Source organism: Podarcis erhardii (assembly GCF_964252035.2).
Source record: "Podarcis erhardii genome assembly, chromosome: 13".
Lineage (NCBI taxonomy): Eukaryota > Metazoa > Chordata > Lepidosauria > Squamata > Lacertidae > Podarcis > Podarcis erhardii.
The window spans coordinates 21,972,822-21,994,245 of NC_138502.1; the positions used below are offsets into that span (position 1 = coordinate 21,972,822).

The 21,424-nt window shown below is 47.0% G+C and overlaps 1 protein-coding gene and 1 long non-coding RNA gene across 8 annotated transcripts in view; one reads left to right on the top strand and one right to left on the bottom strand.

Moving 5' to 3' along the window:
- Positions 1 to 1,861: 1,861 nt before the first annotated feature.
- On the bottom strand, positions 1,862 to 16,469 carry LOC309326392. 2 transcript variants are annotated; one of them, XR_014150286.1, is made up of 4 exons: positions 15,795 to 16,469; positions 15,365 to 15,565; positions 5,328 to 9,023; positions 1,862 to 3,938 (listed from the first exon to the last, which is right to left on the bottom strand). It is a non-coding gene; the product is annotated as an uncharacterized lncRNA (long non-coding RNA). The 2 variants fall into 2 exon arrangements; XR_014150287.1 differs by adding an exon at positions 13,111 to 13,218 and having other exon boundaries at positions 5,328 to 8,531; positions 15,365 to 16,469.
- A 49-nt stretch (positions 16,470 to 16,518) lies between these two features.
- Positions 16,519 to 21,424, top strand: part of NDRG2 (NDRG family member 2) — a 40,130-nt gene continuing 35,224 nt past the window's right edge. For 4 of the 6 annotated variants that reach the window (XM_081835024.1, XM_081835028.1, XM_081835026.1 and 1 more), the window contains exon 1: positions 16,519 to 16,665. The gene's annotated coding sequence lies outside the window, so the exon portion shown is untranslated. Of the gene's footprint in view, positions 16,670 to 21,424 lie in introns of all 6 variants that reach the window. The other 2 variants (XM_081835025.1, XM_081835027.1) reach the window with 1 other exon arrangement.

The following is a 21,424-nucleotide window of genomic DNA, read 5'->3' on the forward strand; positions in this document are numbered from 1 at the left end:
AAAAAAAAGAATTCAGTTCATGCATCCGATGAAGTGGGCTTGAATCTCCTAAAGCTTATACCATAACAGACCTGTTAGTTTTTAAGGTACTGCGGGAGAAGTGAGCTTAATTTTTGAGTCATTTCAGTTGCATCCCATATCCTGTACACAGCGTTGTTGACAGTAACCTGTCCCTTTCACAACATATACCACCAATTCATTATTATTAGCATTACCTGAAGATCCCATTGGCTGGGTCTTTAGACCTGTGGCCCTCCTGATTTTGTTAGTCTACAGCAGACATAGGCAAACTCTGCCTTCCAGATGTTTTGGGACTACAACTCCCATCATCCCTCGCTAACAGGACCAGTGGTCAGGGATAGTGGGAATTGTAGTCTCAAAACATCTGGAGGGCTGAGCTTGCCTATGCCTGGACTACAGCTCCCATCAGCACCTGCCAGCACTGCCAATGGCCAGGGGTGATGGGGATAGTAGTCAAACAACATCTGGAGGACACAGGTTCTAGAGAGTTTCATTTTGGCTTTGAAAAATATGTCCACATATTGCAGTGTACTTCACTTTTGACTTCCATAAATTTCCCTTTATGATTTACTGCCCAAAGCTCTGGTATAAGTGAGGTCGGTTTGAATTCTAATCCTGTCTTCTAAATGTTTACAGTTTTATGTCACATTCAAGTGGGTGAGTAAATCCCTCCCAATCTTTCAGAAGCTCATCCATCAGTGGATATGCTGAAGGTTATTGAACTCAGGACCAGGTAACTCCTCCCAACCAGACACTGATTCATTACCTGTTTGGGTGTGGCTTTCCAACCAGCTGAGCTGCATTATAACACCTTCCAAACCGTGTTCCTTCAGTTGATGCTTAAGTACATCAAGTGGAACCATGTAAACAGCTTGCTTTTCTCAAGATCTATTACATTATCCTTGCCCACACAGTTGTGGCAGACAGAAACTAGATTGGCTTTGCATAGTTGTTGTTTTTTTTTGTAATATGAAGTGCATTTCCTGATGAATATTTCTGTGCATTTACCAGCTGCATGGTGGTGAGGAATTCAACAAGTGCTGTTTTCCTAAGAAAAATCTGAATCTGTTGAATTTCTCAGTGCCAGGCAGGTATTAAAACCACCAAAAGGAAAAGAGGCAGTAACTCCCTTGCCAAAAGCAAATTAATGCTCAAGACTAGGGCAAGGATTTTCTCTCATTGTCCAGCCTGACGTGTTTAATTGCTAGGAAGCCTGTACTTGCTTTCTCTCTTGCTCTGGTTTTCTCATGCCCTACAATTCTTAAATGAGCAATGTTGGGCAACTGGATTCTTGCATTGCAGGGGGGTTGGACTAGATGACCCTCGTGGTCCCTTCCAACTCTGCAATTCTGTGATTCTATGGTTAAACCATAGCCATATACTTCAGTTTAAAGCTGTTCAATGATCAAAGTTCTGCTCTCCCCCCAAAATTCTGCAGACAATAGTTTTGTGAGAATACAGATAGGTTGTGAGTTCCCTAGCTGAGAGCCAGTGACTATGAAACTAGTTTAAATTTGGGCTCATTCACACAATCTTTGGAGCCTGTAGTAGCAGTGTTTTTATAGTCAGTGGCTGACTCAACCTCTATGTTCTCTCTGTCTGCTCTTTTAATGCCATTCGCTTACCTGCTGTGATGTCACAGAGAGTCTGCAAAAACTTTGAACTGGGCAACAAGGCTTTAGAATTTGAAAGCCAAGGTCCACAAGCATCTTTTGCTAAGCTATACTGCTTGAGTACTGCTTAGCTGTCAGAGGTTCTCCAAGCACACGTTATTGGTATAAATTACATACTACACAGGCACAGGTAAGATACACAAGACATTTGCCACTTAGGGAATGTGGTAAGGTGAGTATCTGGTTTGGCCTGGAAGAGCCTAATCAAGGCCCAGCTCTACTGCTGAATCTGGTGTAGGACCTTTGGAAAGTTCCAGACTCTCAGCCTTATTCCCCGTGTTTGTAAATTGGGAAAACGGAGAGCAACTTACATACTCGCATCATTTTTATTTGTATAATTAAAATCGTGCTCAAGGTGGCTTACAACATAAAAAAATACATAATAACAAATGTAACAAAAGTAGTCACAAACAACAGACAAAGTATCAAAAAGGGCAAAACCAAACTGAACAATTTCCACATAAATCGTAAGTTCTAAAATAAAGCTACAAAAATTTAATATCAATAACAGCAAACAAAAAATGAAACACATGTCAACGAAACAACATAAACAGTACTCCAGCCCAACACCTACCTCTGCATTGTAATGAATTGCTTTTAGCACCCATATTACAGACTGGGCTGAGAAGAGTAATATATGGTCTGAATATGCTCCCACCTAGCTGAAGCTGGGCCTGGTCAATGCCTCAGAACCACATGTAAGCTGCTTTGATGGAAGAAATACAGCAAATAAAGACAAAAAACACAACACCCCTGCAGTGTAGTTCACTACTATAACCCTGCTGAACGTTAGAATACTATGTCAAAATATAGTAGCTTTTATAAGCCCTGCAATGTATTTTTCCAGGCTAGAGGAGGGGTTACTTCAATTGCACCCTCAAATATCCTCCCCAGCAACCCAGCAGTCAGTTACATGGAGACTCCATAGACTTGCATACAGACTGATTGCACCTGGGCATGTTTCCAAAAAAGGTACCTCAAGTAAGACTCCAAGTTAGAGCAGGAATGCTATCGCGTATACTATTATTTTTCAAATCCCTCAGCGTCTGGGTCTGGTAACATACACACATCAGGGATACGCCACAACATTTTGTTGCAGGGCCCTGCTGGTATGACTGCTCCTCCGTCAAACCCTCGTTATGTATAAACAGGTTGTTCCATATGGTCAGCTGCCCGCTTTTAAAATGATTTAACTCTGACACTGATAATAAGCAAATAAATACACAACAATATTTGTAACCGTGTGGCCTGAATCTTGCAGGAGGCTGGCAGCTTATGAGATTGGTACAGTTGGCAAGCCCCTCTGGCTTAGTGGTGAGTGACTCCATGACCCCGAGTTAGGCCGCCGCAGCAGGCAGCAAGAGTTAATTCCTCCCTCGTGCAAAACCGGATGTTTCAAGTGAGGGAGGATTTCATCCACCTCTGGCAAACGCTCCCACCTGGGCTTAAAAGTCTGGCAGGCACAGGAGGAAGCTGGTGAAGGAACTAAGCAACCACTGTGTGCATGCATGCACGTACACACACACACAACCCTTTCCACCCCACGCTATCCACCCGTTCCCAGATTGGAGCAAGGTGAGCACTCCAAAGGGCTCCATCCCCCCCCCCCATCAGCTTTGATCCTGGGGCGGCCCGAGGGTGCAAGAGAAGTGGAATAGATCCGGCTCTGGTTTGCTGTTCCTGGCTGCTTGCCACTTGGTGCCAACACGTTTCCAGGCTCAAAGCCAGTTCCTTTTGGACTCATACACCACCACCCCCTTCCCCAAATTGCCATGGAAACCATCCCCACAGCGAGGCCTATCCAGATTCCCTTCCTCATCCACCCTTTCGAAAGGTTCTCTCTCCCCCACCCTGTCCCCGCATGAGAGCCCTTCCCTCAGCGGAGAACCCCCTTGACAAGTCTCTGGAAAGCCCCAGGGCCAGACCTAAGCTGAAAAGAATAGGATAAGGGGGCTGCTGTTTGTCGAGCCTGCCAGCCCCACGCCTTGGCAGGCCAGCCCTGGTGCACAATAGGGCATTGAGAAGTCTTTTCGCTCGCTCTCCTGCGCGCACACACACCCCTTCATAGCGCTTGGCATCAGATCTTTTGTTCTCTTCACTGGGAAAAGTCGCCTTACCCAGAGCCCTGGCTCGGTGACCAGCCAAAGCCTCACACGGGTGGGAGGAAGTCGGGAACGGAGGATCTTTGCAAGGGCAGCTGCTAACTGTTCCCTCCATTGAGAGCCGGCCCTTGCCTTGCTGTGCCTGTTGAGATAGGTTCAAAAGCAGAAGCTCAACAGGTGACGTTTTCCTCAAGAATGCACCTGTTGACTTGCTACCTCTTAAGGGCTTGGCTGTTCAAGGCATAGAGAGATTTGCCTCCTCAGCCCCCCCCCCCAAGCATTAGAGCATTACTCCTCAAAGAGAGCCTTCCCGTGCCCAGCAAAAACAGAGGATCTCATAAGGGTGCAGGCATAGGCAAACTCGGCCCTCCAGATGTTTTGGGACTACAATTCCCATCATCCTTGACCACTGGTCCTGTTAGCTAGGGGTGATGGGAGTTGTAGGCCCAAAACATCTGGAGGGCCGAGTTTGCCTATGCCTGGGTTAGGGCATACATTACCTGCACTGCATAAGGCAAGACATTATCCAGTGACTCCCTAAGTGATTATGCTCTCTGTTAAATATTTGGATCTAGAATATCCCTTGGGGCACTCTGCTTCTTCAACATATTTTCACTCAAGGAAGCATGTCTGTTGTGGACGGAACACCAAGAGAGCAAGAATTATGTATAAATAAGCACATTCCTGTACTCTGTGTTAGTGTACAGCTACCACTTGCTAGGTCTGTGCTTCCAGTTATTAATAAGGATTAGAATCCACCTATGTAGGAGTTAACTGCCAAAGTCTGAAAGAGCTGCTTTCTATCCCTCTTTCACTATTAAAGAGTGCTTAAAAGGTATTCAGGAGTGGTTCATTGGGACGGGATCTTAAAATCACTTGACACGGAGTCCTGGCTCCCAGACAGTTTCACTCTTCAAATAATTAACGGGCATCTTGTAAATGCTTGTTGAGAACAGGGCACATCAGCTGCTGCATCTTATTCCCACCCCCTGGCAAAAGCTCCTCTTTCCTTCGTGATTGTTAAAAGCGTAGGAGCGCTGCTCTCCTTTGCGTCAGACTCACCCAGGCTTAAATGGAGCTCAGGATTGCCAAGTCAAAGACCTCGACCCTCCGCTGGGAATAGAGAGAAAATAAACTTAGTTCACATTTAAAGGAAGACCTCCTGCATCATTCTCTCTCTTCCCCAAAGAACGCATGAACACAAGAACAGCCATACACTTCTCCAAGTTTTGCAGTGCCTGCTAGTAATGTATACCAAAGAGGCATAGAACAGCTAGGACGAAGCGTGCATAAAAATGAATAGATCGGTGAAAACAACATATCAAAAATGCATTCGATTGGGGAAAACCACTCTGCAACAATTGGCAAAATTGCATCCCAACATAATAACAACAATAATAATTTTATTATTTATATCCCTCCCATCTGGCTGGGTTTCCCCAGCCACTCTATTAAGAAATGATTATATTAGGATAAAAATTCATAGTAAAATGCTAGTGAATTTTCATGAGGAATTAAAAAAACAACCAACCTGATGTGGGAATGTGTGAGCACTGAACTTAAAGATTGCAAAAATGAAATACTGCCAGAAATCGAAATTGGCAGATTTGCCTATCGCTGCCCTTCATTTCCTTCACTAAACCTTGTAGGCTAATGGACCTCAGTTATGTACTTATTTCATAAAATTTATACACCACTTGGCTGTAAAAAGAGTCAAAGTGGTTTACAAAAGGTAAAAGAGTAAAAAATAAAAAATAAAAATGGACAACCCTAGTTAGACATGCCCATTAATTTAAATGGGTCTTTTCTGATTATGCCTCACACTGAAATACAACCCAGTGGGGCTTGATAGAAGGAGGATTTCCCACCCTTGCGATAGGTTCATACTTTCCAGCCTGCAGATGCTAAAATAATAAGCCTGTTATTTAATCTGGAACAATTTACTGTCACCTGTTGCCATATTCAAACCACGCACCCCTGTGTGGATATACGACCCTCACTTTATAGGAACACAGTGGAAGGGTTGGGGAAGAATACACCCACAGCAAAGTGATTAAGAGGAGCCGAAATCTAATCCATGTCCAGCATCTTGGTGTTACACTGTGTACCCCTTGGCTGCCAAACCACCCACCATGATGCATAGCTAAGCCCAACCTTACCAATCCAAGCTTGGAATAGAGCCCTGGAGTCCACACACACATACACACAAAAACATCTGCACTACCCACTAGGTCACACTCTCCCATCCCAGGGAACTCAAGGGATGAATTTCCCATCTTTCCTTCTGTTGACCACACTTCCTCCTGTTTCATCCAAGTGCCCAGGGGAGTTTCAAGCATCTCACTGCCTCCCACTCTTCCTCCAATAAAAATGCCCCCTTTTATGCCTTGGGAACAGATGGGCTCATGTAGACCAGAGGAGGGATTAGCTCTGCCCATTGCCCCACGTGGGGGGTTAAGTGTGTTTGGGGCCCCATTTTAAAGGGCTGGTGTCTCCCACGCCCCATGCCTGCTCTGGTGTCTCTTTAAATCAATCCTTGTTTGCCTCACATGCTCTGCCAAGTGTCCTATTTTTAGAGACGCTCCTTGTCTCCGATCCGACCCCCCTCGACTTGTTTTGCAGCTTCCCCTGCCAGCCTCTCTGAGCCTGAGCCAAGGGGGTGGGAGAGGCCAGTGCCAACCGCATTACCCACCTTAACGCTGCCCCCTCCGTCTCCATGTCTCTGCATCCCACCCTCCACGTGTCCCTGCCACCCTGGCCAACTGCCAGAAAGTCCACCTCGAGGGCTGGGTCTCTTGCACACACAGCCCGTTCCCCAGATAGCCCTTGGCTGCTCCCTCTTTTCCAAATGTAGCCCAAGCCACTCACTCTTCACTAAGGACTGCTTGCAAGCCCCGCTTCCTTTCAAATCCGCCAGGGAGGAGGTTCCACCACAAACCATGTATTGTTGTGTGTCCTGTAGAAACCAGAGGCCTTCTCTTTTCTTCGGGTGCTCCCCTTTGGAGCTAAAGAGTAAGAGGAGGAGGAGGAGGAGAAAAGAGCAGAGTCCAGCTGAGGCGGGCTTCTGTTGCATTGCAGGCCAGGAACAAAATGTCCCAGAAGCGAGTCCAAGAAGAAGAGAAAAAGTGGGGTGGAAGGGTGCGAGGAAGAGAGAAAGAAGAGCGAGGAATTCTCTCCAAAGTCTAGGTTGGTGTTTCCGAGAAGAGACACGAAGGTCCAGATTCCAACTCCAAAATCGGATGTTGACAATGAGAGGCAGGGCCGCCCCTACTACTAGGCTTATCGGACACATGGCCAAGGATTTATTGCCCGCTGGCTGGGTGATGCCATTTGGGTTTTCTAACTCAAGTGCCAAAATATCTAGATGGCCTCTAGTCCAGCGTTCAAATTACAGAAGGGATGGAGGGGTATTTTTGTGGTAGCCCCCTTAGTGACACTTCTGTAAAACTATGGGAGTGCTTGATTCAGATAAAATTAAAGGGAAATCAAAGGGTGGGCCTTGTGGATTTCATCAAGTCCAACTTCCCCACCACCAATAATTCCAGCCCTGCTCCCATTGCTAGGGGTGTTCATTTGCAAACCAGCTTTTGTTTAAGTGCTTGACATGTTTTATATTGTTTTTTAGGTCTCATCTCATCCTGTGGTATTTTATATGAATGTGTCATTTACAAATATTCAAATAAATAAAAATAAACATCCACTTCCTTCAGGAAAAAAATCCAAATATTGTGTGTGTTCACACCTCTCAGAATCATTCAGGGATGGACCGGGAGACATGAGGGTCACCTGCGTTTATACTTTGTTACTGAGTGAGCACTGAGAAACCAGTCATGGCAACTCAGCAGCACAGCGCTGATTGTGTGAACTGCCTACACTGAAAAGTGTTTGGTTCAGAGTGTCTGGTGTAAGCAACCTCTTTCTGTAATGGAGAGACGATGAAGGCTTATTAATGAGGAATTTTTACATTGACTACTTCAGCTCATAGCGACTTACGGTGAAGAAAAATCTTCCTTTAAAATTATAGCACAAAATAAAACTTCAGAAGAATGATAATAAGCACAAACTCCCTGGCTTAACAACCAAGTTCCAACCCACCATAGCTTACTGGCTCAGTGTAGTAATTCACAGACTGTGTGCCATGAAACAACTGCCACAGTGATAATTATTAAATAATGAGGGACTTTTTATGAGCCTAAAACACTCATTCACAGGGGAGGCTGCCCACTGTTTCTCTGTATGATTTACTGCTCTGGCCTTGCCTTCTTTAAATCAGCTTCTCATGGAAAGGAGTCAGGGCTGGAACAATAAATTCTGCTGCACCTCTGCATCGGAAGGTGTACTCCCTTGTGGACATATGCAACAAAATTAGAGGAAGCTGCGTCTCTGTGTAACACAGTGCTCTGAGCCTTCCAATCAGAAAACTTGCTCATAAAAGGGACTGATACAGAATCACAGGGGTGCTCTCTGCTACGAGTAGTTCACTCTCCCTCTTAAAAACCAAACTTTTCTCAGGTACAATAGTGGAATGTGCTTATTTCAATTCAGGTAGAAAAGTGTTCTCCTCAGCTCTCAGGAAATTGCTGGCTTCCTAAAAAGCCTGCTGAAAGGTATAAAGCCTTACATTGTTTTCTGAGGAACAACAGTGAAGAGTATTTGCTCATCTCAGGAGGAAGTGAATTCCATGAGGCCACTACAGTGATGTTCCAGTCCTCACTTCTTTCAGCGATGGGGCCTTCTGTTTGGTGGAGATATGAGCAAGAGAAAAAGAATGGGACCACATCCCAGGTGTTTTCATACCAGATACTGCATCCCTCAAGTGTAAAACAACTCTTTGTGAACTTGCCCACTGCCAGATATATCTATATCTGTATTTGTGTGTTTCTAGATGCTTTGGTGCCAGAGGCAGGAAGCCCCCAAGATGGTAAAAATCTAAACTAAATAACTAACAATTCCCTGCCCTTTTATGGTACCCAGAGCTCTGCTGCTAAAGTCAGGCTGTCTTGTCCCGGTGTCTGGTGTCCTCTGAGGCTGAGATCTGCATTGTTCCATAAACCTGACTGAAAGGAATATGAGGCTGAATCATTTGAATTCTAAACTTTTAAATACATAATTTGCACCGTGACGCCACTGCTACCAATCCTCAGAATGCTTCAAATGGGCTTTTAATATGGTTGTTTCATTGATCTTTTGTTCATGTCATCTTGATCTCTTTTTTGTAGTAATAAACCTTGCAAATAAAAAAGAATGAAAAAATGAGGTATACGTTTGTTTTGTCTCGCTTTAAAAAGAATTCGCTACAGACGATACACTCTTTGTGCTAAGTTCCCAATGCGAGTGACGCTGAGGCTCCACAGCTGCCCTCAAAAACCTACTGCCTGCAATCTCAGATATGTGGCAAGAGGGGTGAAGAGGGAGCTGGTCCTAGTTACTCACTAGTGAAGGGAAAGCATTTTCGCATGCTCAGGGATAATGCATATACGTATGAAATCATAGATAGGTAGCCGTGTTGGTCTGCCATAGTCAAAACAAAATAAAAAAAATCCTTCCAGTAGCACCTTAAAGACCAACTAAGTTAGTTCTAGGTATGAGCTTTCGTGTGCATGCACACTTCTTCAGATTCGTATCTGAAGATGGCGGATAACGGGTTGAAGTTTAATCCTGACAAGACAGAAGTACTGTTTTTGGGAGGTGGGGCGGAGGGGGGACTCCCTGGTCCTGAATGGAGCAACTGTGCCCCTGAAGGAGCAGGTGTGCAGCCTGGGAGTCATTTTGGACTCACAGCTGTCCATGGAGGCGCAGGTCAATTCTGTGTCCAGGGCAGCTCTCTACCAGCTCCATCTGGTACACAGGCTGAGACCCTACCTGCCCGCGGACTGTCTCGCCAGAGTGGTGCATGCTCCAGTTATCTCCCGCTTGGACTACTGCAACATGCTCTACATGGGGCTACCTTTGAAGGTGATCCGGAAACTACAATTAATCCAGAATGCGGCAGCCAGACTGGTGACTGGGAGCAGCTACCAAGACCAAGATCTTGAAAGATGTACATTGGCCCCCAGTACGTTTCTGAGCACAATTCAAAGTGTTGGTGCTGACCTTTAAAGCCCTAAATGGCCTTGGCCCAGTATACTTGAAGGAGCATCTCCACCCACATCGTTCAGCCTGGACACTGAGGTCTAGCACCGAGGGCCTTCTGCCGGTTCCCTCACTGTGAGAAGCCAAGTTACAGGGAACCAGGCAGAGGGCCTTCTCGGCAGTGGCACCCGCCCTGTGGAACACCGTCCCATCAGATGTCAAAGAAATAAACAACTATCTGACGTTTAGAAGACATCTGAAGGCAGCCCTGTTTAGGGAAGTTTTTAATGATTGATGTTTTAATGTATTTTTAATCTCTTGTTGGAAGCTGCCCAGAGTGGCTGGGGAAACCCAACCAGATGGGTGGGGTATAAATACAGTGGTACCTCTGGTTACGAACTTAATTCGTTCCGGAGGTCCGTTCTTAACCTGAAACCGTTCTTTACCTGAGGTACCACTTTAGCTAATGGGGCCTCCCGCTGCCGCCGCGCGATTTCTGTTCTCATTCTGAGGTAAAATTCTTAACTCGATGTACTACTTCCAGGTTAGCAGAGTCTGTATCCTGAAGTGTTTGTAACGCGAGGTGTTTGTAACCTGAGGTACCACTGTAATAAATTATTATTATTATTATTATTATTATTATTATTATTATTATTATGCCTTTAAGGTTTGTTTAAAAGGCAAATTGTATCAGCTCTGTGCACATGAGAATTACCTGGATCAGAGCAGGCATACGAGAAAGCAAATTTGACACTTTCCTTCCCTGCTAACACAACCCTGAAGAAAACCCATCCTCTGAGGGATCACCAAGGGTGCTTCGAGACAAGCTGTGTATTGAGAATTCACCCTGATATGTTTGCAGGGAGATTAGATGACATGTTGGCTATTCATCCTTTATGTGGAGAGAGTGGGTGACATTCTGTCAAAACAAGTGTAATCTCACACCTTTTTTTTGTCATTTTCCTTATTGCAAAGAAGCCTGATCTATAGGGGAAGTGACTTGGTTGTGCAGGAGTCCCAAATAAACTGTAATAGCACAACCTGAATTTGCCAGTGTAGGATGGAATCGCGCCCGAAAACAGCGACTAACTGGAAGCGCCCCAAAGCAAATATCAATGAATTGGAGGATTTGCCCCACTAATATCACCAAAAGGGGCTTCCAGTCACTATTTTCAAATGCTATCCCATCACATCCCAGCAAGCTGCCCAATTCTAGCTGATTTGGGGCTCTTGTGAAACAAACTCATTTCTCCCAAACAACTGACTTTTTTTGCAGAACGGAAGGGAAAATGCCCTGGAAAGTGTGATGCAACACTTTGCTTGATGATGCAAGGCTGCCTAATCTCTCCTAAAACAAATCAGGATGAAGGCTCATTAAAAAGGTTGTCTGGAAGCGACCCAAAGCAAGTATCAACTTTGGAAGAGGGGTGTTGCTTTAGACCACAGCAGGGGAGCCACTGGGTTCGAACACTGGCAGGAAGGGGAGAGAGAACTGGGGGGTTGGCACCCTCTGTCTTCTGAAGGTGTTAAAGGGTTAAAGGCCCTCCTCCATGCCTGTTCTGATTCCATTAATCTAAGTCGCTCTCCAGCTGATGTTATTTGCACTAGATAGATGGATGGATAGATAGATAGATAGATAGATAGATAGATAGATAGATAGATGATAGATAGATGATAGACAGACAGACATATATGAGAGAACCCTGTATTTTGGATGCCCTGATGCATTTAACTTCACATTGGAGTCACATCCACACCACTCATTTAAAGCAAATGGCTTCTCCAAAAAACCCCTGAGAACTGTAGTTTACCCCTCACAGAGCTACAATATCCAGCACCCTTAACAAAGCCCAGTTCACAAGATTCTTTGGAGAAAGTCATGGGCTTTAAATGTCTGCTGTGGCTACAGTGTGGACCTCAATTCATATTTCAGCTCCACATTGATAGCAAGTTGGGGTGGTATGGGTTAGGGGCTCAATACCAACAGTCAACCAATACCATTCTTAGGTTGCTAAGCAAAGTATTTCAGCAGGGAAATAGAAAAGTTTGTAAAGGGTCTGGATGTTGGGTTGCACCAACACCAGAGAGTTAGTAGCAGCTATGTATAGCAGCTCTCTCTCTCTCTCTCTATCTCTCTCTCTCTCTCTCTCTCTCTCTCTCTCTCTGTGTGTGTGTGTGTGTGTGTTGTGATCCTTCACTAGGATTAGTCCAGGATGCAAGCAGTACAGGGCCCAACTGGTTTGACCAGCTAGACTCGCTCAAAGAATGTGCCAGGCAAAACAGTCCCACCCAGCCCTGCCAGAAAAAGCAACATTTAAGTGGGTGGGTTAGGAACAGGACGCAGCCACTAGCTGTGAACTGAGAAAAGTTAGGAAGCTGGGAGAGAATCAGCTCTCTGACACTCACGGCTGCGGAGAAGAGGTTATGCTTCGAAATGTAGTCATACAGAGTTCACTCTGTGTGCTGCTTTACGTGGGCACAAGAGAGGCATAGCGTCTCTCTTTTCGCAACAACCGTGCACAGTCGTGCTGTAGTGGCAACAACCTACTGGGGTAGTAAAAGATTTCAGCATCCTATTGTTTTCACTGCATTTGCAGGAGTGCAAAAACTGGGGCAGATGTCATCTAGCACCTGATAGATGACAATAAAGTGGGGCTCTATTAAGAGCAGTGACACGGATCACTGGGGAGACCCTGGCTATTGGCTTGAGTGTTTTATCCTAGGACAGGATTGTGGAAAATGTGCGTACAAGGCCACATAGCAGTTTTCGTTTTGGTTACACGACACTCAAGGCAGTATGTGCAGTCCTGCCCCCATCTTCTGTCCTTACAATAGTCCTGTGAGCAAGGTTAAGTTGAAAGACAGTGACTGGCCCATGGCCCACCTGTAAGCTTTGCAAAAGAACAAGGAATTTCCTTCATAATATTTATTTATAGTATTTACATGCTGCTACTCAAGGTAGGGGTGTGTGTGTGTGTGTGTGTGTGTGTGTACACACACACACACACACTCAAGGAATACTCAAGGCGGAGACAAATAGATAGAGACAGACAGACACACACACACACACATACAAGACTAGTTTTGTATATATAACACATACAAAACTACAGTTCAAAAGCAACAGCAACAAATCCATAGCAGTAATAAAACAGCACTAAAACAGAGGCTCTAATTTATAAAATAGAACAACCTCAAAAAGAGTCCCACTAAGCATCAAGAAAAGAAGGGTCCAAACAAACCTCCTTTGGAAAGCCAAAGGGATGGGTCTCCCCAGAGAACTGCTTCCCTGCCCAGGATATTCTGGGCCTTGGCTTTTCAGTTCTCTCCCTCAATCTCTGCCCCCTTCCCTAATTTGCAACAGAAAAGAGGAAGGAAAAATACAAGCTAATGTTAATAATTTTATTCCATCTGATGTGGAAAATAAGAATACCCCATCAATTTAAACGTATACATTAATATAAGCAGTCCAAACAGGTGCCTAAATGAAACTGGGGTGATTGTAAGAAAGGGCGGTGAGATCTTCAAACCACCGGGTGATAGATGATGGGTGTTCATCCTTCCGGATAGCTGATCCATCCATCCATCCACTGCTTGGATGCAGCTTTTGCCTGCACTGCAACATTGTCCCTAAAATGCAGGTTTTTCCCCCACAGAGCTGAATGGAGCTCATAGATTTATGTGGTGCAAAATAAAGGAGACCCTTTCAGATGTGGCTCCTTTGAGATGTGAACTGAACTTACCCCATGCCTTTGGTGACTCCAGACATTAAAAATCAAGGCTGCATCCCAGGTTCTGTGTTTTGAGCATGCCTTTTTGCAACCAAATGCTGGGAACTGCCCCCCCCCCCCCCGGTAAGGTTAGTCAATCTGGCTCAGAAACGTGCTTAACCTCAAAATTATTGCAACAGAACTAACCAAGGTAGATAAGGGGAAAGATACAGGCACCCTGCTACACAGTTGCTCATTTAAAAAAATAAAATAAAACAAACCTGCTCCTATCTCCCAGTATTCTGGCCTGTGAATGTAACCACACTGGTGTAATTAATAATAATAATAATAATAATAATAATAATAATAATAATAATAATAATTTATTTATTATTTATACCCCGCCCATCTGGCTGGATTTCCCCAACCACTCTGGGCGGCTTCCAACTGAAGATTAAAAACAATACAGCATCAGACATTAAAAACTTCCCTAAAGAGGTCTGCCTTCAGTTGTCTTTTAAAAGTTAAATAGTTGTTTATTGCCTTGACATCTGCTGGGAGGGCGTTCCACAGGGCAGGAGCCACTACCGAGAAGGCCCTCTGCCTGGTTCCCTGTAACCTTACTTCTCGCAATGAGGGAACTGCCAGAAGGCCCTTGGAGCTGGATCTCAGCTGAACGATGGGGGTGGAGACGCTCCTTCAGGTATACAGGACCTTGGCACTTTTTTAAAAAAAAGAGGGGGACCCTCTGTAAAATTATTGGTCTATCAAGCTGAACAATTTCTGCACTGACTAGCAAGGGATCTCCAAGATTCCAGACAGGGACATTCCCAGCCCTAAATGGAAAAGCCGGGGTTGAACCTGAGATCTTCTACATTCATAGCAGATGTTCTACCTCTGAGCTAATATCCTTCCCCATGAAACAGGAGAGTTTGCCTGAGAACCCCTTTGCATCTAACAGTAAGCAAAACCATGGTTTATTATTAATAATAATTTGATTATTTCGTGCAAACAATGCACAGCTTACACCAGTGGTTTAACTTGGATAAAGGCAGCTTCCTAAATTCCTGTATTTGCTTTCAAAAATTAAAATGTATACTCTCCTGCTTTGAAAGGCTTTCGTCTTCCCAGTTATAGACATGGGCGCAGTGAGGAATTTTTTTGGGGGGAGGCTTTTGTTAGTGGGGCAGAACCTCAGATTTGCATTGATTTTGATTTGATTGCCCCCCCCCCCCAGCTATGTCCATGGTTATGGATGCTGTTGAATATATGGCTTGGGGGTGAACCCAGCATGGTGTGTAGGAGTGCAAATATCCAGAGATGTAGTGATCAGGTCCTTTACTTTGCGAACGCAACAGGGTGGGGGAAGACCAACTGAATTTGGCAAGATGGTTGCTTTAAGACGCAGTTAAGTAATTTTAGGCTCTGGGTGTTGATGGTCTTATGGAGAAGAGTTCTATGGATCATAATGTATATTACTTCAACCCACTTCAACATGTGCAAAACAAGCTCTGTTGCATTTGCCCCCCCCCCCCTTTTCAAAAGAAAAATTAAACACAGGTGTATTTTTTCCAAATGTTGAAACAGAACAACATTTCATTTCAGATCCATCTCTGACACCAACATCAGAATCCTAAAATGCTCAGGCTCAACATTTGGTGAACTTCCAAGAGGAAGAGAGTTTTAGAGCTGGGAATCGACCACCATGAAATCGCTGTTTGTTTGAAGGCACGTGTGGATTTTAAAGCTTCAAAATCCTTCACTGGGAGTCAGTCGTGGAACTTACCTCTGAATTAATATGCATTGCAAAGAAGGATTTTTCTTGTCTCACCTGACTGCAAGTTTTGATGGGCAGACTGAAGCTGCAGACCAGAGAGACATGCTTGGCAGCATTCAGCGAGTTGATGGTTAAGTTGAAATCTGACTCTGGATCTTTTATGTTGACCCAGGTTCATCATAGGGGGGATAATTGGTACCCTGTAGTTAACTTTGAAAAAGCAAGAGGAGGAAGAAGAGTTATACCAAGACGCCAAGCCTGCTAGGAAATCTAACCTTCTCTCCTGGAACCCTTTTTCTTTGAGAGCACCTAAGAGCATGTGCAGAGTGTTTCCTGAAACCTAGAGAGGAATCCTGGGCAGCCCCCCCCCCCCCCCGCAAACAACATATATCTGACAAATGCAGGGGGTGCAACTTCAATATAGATTTTGAAGAATCACCTATTTTAAAGATCAAGCGCTGCCTGCTACCTAATCTCAAGGTTTGTGAATATGGGCTCCGGTTGCTAACAGCTGAGCGGAAATGCATTTTGCACATGCTCGGCGGTGCCGCCTCTTCCACGTTTTCCGGGGCTCCCATTCCAAAATAGCTGCTTCTTCTGTGCCTGAGCTGAGCCTGGCGCTTAACTGGAGCTCTGTAATCCTCGCTGAGATTACTGCAAGGGGAGACGGGATCGGTTGTGCGACTGAGCGATTATTATTTTATTTCATTATTAGTTCCGGATTAACTACTACAGGTTTTGTTTTGGCTGTTCGCTGCTTTCGGGAACGCCCCTTAGGGCTGGCCATAGGTTGCGGTGGGGGGGGGGGGATTCGAGGACCTTTGCCCTGTAGGGGGCGCAGGGTCTCCGCTCCCCACACATTGTTTCGCCCCATTTTGCATTTGCACGTATATTTTTTTTAAAAGTATACTGCGCTCGAACCGAATCTGGCGGTCTGCGGGGAGCGAGGTGCTCGGGTCACCCCGAGAGGAGAGGGGGGGTCTTTCTTTGCCTTTGTAGGGATCCCCCTTTGTTACCAAGGATCTGGGGAAAGATGGTTGCCGGTCTCTCCTCCCCCTCCTTCTTCCCCTCCCCTGATTTCCTCCCCCCACCCCCTTCCCCTTCCTTGTTGGCAATCTGGATTGGCAGAGGCGGAGCTGGGGGGAGGGGATCTGGGGGGAGGGGTCTCTCCCTGGGGGTGGGGGGAGGTGGTGTTTGCAGTCAGAGAGTCAAAGGCAAGTGAAGGTGGAAAGACAGACGGAGCGACCGAGCGCAGCCGCCGCGGACGAGAGGGAAGCAGGCAGACAGACAGACAGACAGACGCGCGGACAGTGGGTACCAGAAAAACAGGGGGTGACATTTTGTGGGTGGGAGGGGCTGCCAGCCTGCAAAGCGCGGCTGTCCTTTTTTCCTATCCCCTGCTCCTTCTTCTTCTTCGCCTCTGACCTCCCCCGATCCCTTGCGAGCACCCCGAAAGGGAGGGAGGAGAAATCTGTTGCCAGATGTTGCCTAGTTTTATAGGAGATTAAATGCCCCTGCAGGCAGAATCTCCCGCTTCCCTCCCCCCGCGCACACCCCTAAATCGGGTGCCTAACCTCCCTCGAGCTAACTATACAAAAGCCGCCTCCCGCCCCCCGCCTCTTAAAAAAAACACACAACCAAAACCAGAAGAATCCTCTGTTGCTTTTCGTTGCTATTGCTGTGAGTATTTTCGGGGAAATGTCTTGTATGTGTAGGAGCCCCCTCCCTTCTCATCCTCCTCGCCCGCGCCATGAGCTGCTTTGATTTGATTTCCTGCCCGCTTCCTCGATTCGCTTTGCGATTGACACGATCAACAGACTCAAATGTCAAATGGAAAAACACTCCGGATGGGAGGCACCCCTCCCTCCCCCCCCCAGCCCTCGAAGGGCCAGATTGCTTATGCGTATTGGGGAGGGGGGGTAAAGAGAGAAGAAGGAGAGGCGGGTTGCCCCCCTGGTCTCCATGTGAGAGGGGGGTCTGTCAGGATGGAATCGGGAAAGACGGCGGGGGGTGGCTGAGGGATTTTTGCCTTCTGCTGGAGGCAGAAGGGAAGGGGGGGGTCGCTCGGAGGATTAAGTGGGTTGCAACCAGAGGAGGATTTGCAAGCTGCAGGGTCCCTGAGCTCTGCTGGAAGCGAGGAGAGGTGAAACTGGCGTCTGTATGTGCGTGTCCCAAATCCGCCGGCAACTTGGTCCTATTTCTGGGAGTGAGCAGTGAGCCCCAGTGGGTAGAAGCAAGGGGGGTGGGGCTAGGAGGTCAGGCTTCCAGGTGAGGGGGCCAGGATGCTAGTGGGTTGCAAGGGGGATGGATCTGGGAGGCAGCACTCCTAGGTCCTCTGAAGGAGCTCTGGGGCTCTCTCTGCAAGGCTTGGCAGGTTGGAGAGCAGTCGGTGGTGGAGTCAGCACTCCTGGGTTCTCTGGGAGGTGTGTGATCAGGTGAGAGCAGGTGGATGTTGCTGCCTTGGGCTCTCTGGGATCCAATGTTAAGGACCATAAAACCCAGGGTTGCCTGGGAGAGGAGGCATCCGGATTCTGCCCTGGCTGTGCAGAAGAAGACTTCCAGAGGCATACCGTGCTGTCAAAACCGTGTGCTGGGAGTTCAGCCGAGGCTCCTGGCTTGTTGGAGAGAAGAGCCAGAGAGTTTGAAGTCCAAGGCTAGGATGCCTGGATTTTTTATTCCTGGCTCTGGGAAGGGAGCCGGATCTCACGGGGTCAGGGCCCAAAGAGATTGGAAGCCGTTCATCCCCTTTGGAGCAAGGAGGGTGACTGGGTTTGGGCTTTTTTCCCTTTTTTTGCTGCATGTTCCCAGCCCCCAAGCCTGGTGGGGCTTCACGTGGCCTCAGCTGCAGGTGTGTGCCTGTGTTTCCAGCTCCTCTGGTGTGAGTGCCAAGGCCGCCTGACACGTAGGCCCTCCCTGTGTTGGCATCTGTGGGTACCTGGAAGCTCTGAGGCAGCCTACATTACCTGGAGCTAACTTTCAGCTTTCCACAGTCTTCAGCAGAGCAGCAGCAGCAGCACAGTCTCCTCCCCCTTGCCATGTGCTTGGGTTCTACTACTGAAGACACCAGGGATCTTTCCCACATGTAGCACCTCCTCACACATAACCTATTGACTGTACTAGATGTGAGCACATCTAGGAACCCACATTGCCCACTTTCCAGACAGAAGGTCTGGGAATAATTGGGTTTATTCGGAGCAAGCAGTGAAGGGAAAACAGACCAGTTTTAGTCGAAATGTCTCACATGCATGGACATTAAGACTCTCCACACACAAACACACATGTCCTGGTATACACAAGTAGCTATTATTGTTGTTGTTGTTTTAAAATTGGAGCACCTGTTTGTTGGGGTCTGGGGATGATATGTGCATAGCCTAGGCCTCTGAGCAGCAAAACAAAGTACACAACCCACGATGGGCTCAGTAAACCTAGTTTTGCTGCTGTCTTGGGACCTCCAAAATGGGGAGGGGGTTGGCAAGCACATGAGAAGGCTGAATAAACCTCCACCCCTTTGTAGCACTTCCTTTCTAAAATAGGTGTTGCCAGGGTTCAGAACGATCTGCCTTTGGTAAAGTGGGGGAAGTGGGGTAGAAAAATCACTGCACGTGCTCAGAGGCACTCTTTACTTTTCCAAAAGGCTGGTTGTGAAAGCAGGGACAGGGAGGGAGGGAGATTCTCAGGCTTATTCAGCCCTGGATCAAACCTGGCTGTGTGAGTAAGTGAGTGAGAGAGAGAGAGAAAAAGAGAAAGGGGTGGGTGGGAGAGGGGATACCCCCACCCAGCTAAGGAGCCTTTTAACCACGGCTTCTGAGGTTCTGTGCAGCATTGGCTTGGTGAATGGAAACCTTCCTGGCAGGGCTGTGTCTTTAACAGCTGTGCAGCAGGCGTACATTCAACAGGTGGGGCTTTCCTTCCAGCAGAGCAGCTCTGTGCCAGGGAAACTGCACCTGTCCGATTTTTTGGCTTACCATTCAGCACCTGAAAACACTGGAGACCTACCAAGGTGAATAAAAATAGCAACAACAACAAAAAAACAGCAACTGTAGAAAGGACTATACAGCAAGTGAGACAAAATCTGTGAATGCAGCATAAATCTAAAGCACCCACCCACCCAAGAATCCTGGGAATGATAGTTCACCCCTTGCAGGGCTACAGTTCCCAGCACCCTTAACAAACTACAATTCCCAGGATTCTTGGGGGAAGGGGGATATGTGCTTTAAATGTATGGCTTGTCAGGAGTAGAATACCTAGCCCCCAAAAGTACTTTATTGCATTCTGTGCCAGCAGATCGGCCGCCGTTCTCTCTGCAAACCTCATTCTCCCCTTTGTACCTTCCTAGCCAGGGACCGGGGAGATCCTGGCTTCCCCCACTTCGGCCTGGCCTTCTCTGCCCTGGGAAGATCTCTGTGTGCAGCTGCTGCTTCAGTGGTTGGCTGGAAGAATTCTCTTCTGGATGCCTGTTCCTTCCAGGCCCCGTTAAGGGCCCCAGAGTGACAAGGAGCACCCCGGGGGAACTGGATCGCTGCCCGTGCCAGGGTGATCAAAACAGCTATTTATGGCCCAGGAGGGGGATCCTTGGATGGAGGCCAGAGTGGAAACCAGCCACAGCACCTGGGAGGGAGAAGAAGAGGGAAAGAGAGGAGGAGGAGAAGAGGGAGCCTGGGAAAAGGGGGGACCTCCTGCTTTTATGGGGCTCCTGGCAGCCCCTCTGCTTGTGCCAGCAATGGAGTGGCACCTGGTGGTGGGAAGGAGGGAGGGAAGTAAGGAAGGTTCACAGCTCAGCAAGGGGAAAGTAGCCTAGTTTGAAAGAGCAAAAGAGGTCCGGGAAAGAGGATGCCTAGCCATCCTGCTCCCTCGCTTCTCCTCTCTTTTTTCTGTTCATAAAATTTAACTCCAGTGCAAAATAAACAAAACAAACAAACCCTCAGTAGGTAAGGCTTGCTTGAAGGTATCTACCAGGGAGAAGAGAGGAGATAGATGTTGCCCCAGTTTGGATAAAAACCCCTAGTTTGGGTCACAGGTTCCTGTGGCTGGTTAGCTGCCAGATAATGGCTCCTTCCATGGTTCTAGGGGGTCTATGTGTTCGTGGTGGTTGTTTGGTGTGCTCTTGGACACTGTGTGGGGGGGGCATGCACACACAGACACCCGCACACATACTTTCCCCTTCTCCAGAGTGCCCTGGGGCAGGAGGGAGGACGGTTCCATTTTTCAGATGCATCGAAATATGTGAGTGTTGGCAGACTGTATGCAGACACACCCCTTACAAGCACAGTTCATTACTGCATGTTCCAGAATGGTCCAAAGAGCTTCACAGTTCCTGCCTTTCTTCTTCTTCTTCTTTGTAATCCTTCCAACAGCCCCATGGGCTACTCCTCAAAGGGATGTCTGCACCATCAAGGGATGACTTGCATGGATGACTTGCATGTTTGAATGAGCTGCCATGGTTCTAACTCCCCTCAGATAGAACTTCCTTTAGGGATTGTCTTCCTCAGTACAGTGGTACCTCTGGTTATGAACTTAATTCGTTCTGGAGGTCCGTTCTAAACCCGAAACCATTCTTAACCTGAGGCGCACTTTCACTAATGGGGCCTCCTGCTGCTGCTGTGTCACCGGTGCACGATTTCCGTTCTCATCCTGGGGCAAAGTTCTCAACCCAAGGTACTACTTCCGGGTTAGCAGAGTTTGTATCCCGAAGTGCTTGTAACCCAAGGTACCACTGTAGTGTGTATGTTCACATGACAGTCACCACATGAACAGTAATAAAGGCTGCAGTCCTCAACATGTGTACCATGATGGCCAATGTTGTTGGACTTCCAGCTCCTTTCAGTCCCAGCCACCATGGCCATCAGGAGTGATGGGAGTTGTAGTCTACCTTGGCTGTCCCTGTATTACTGAACTAGCCCCATAGTGGGACTAAAATGCATTATGTCGTGTTGCAGGCACAGAGAGAAATTCTGATACACCTGCATGTGTGAATCAGCCCTGGGAGAGAGATTTGCCCAAGACCACCCAGTGAACTTTGTAGTAGCTCAGGGCTATTTCCCATACAGCATTTTTTTCCTAGGCACGGCC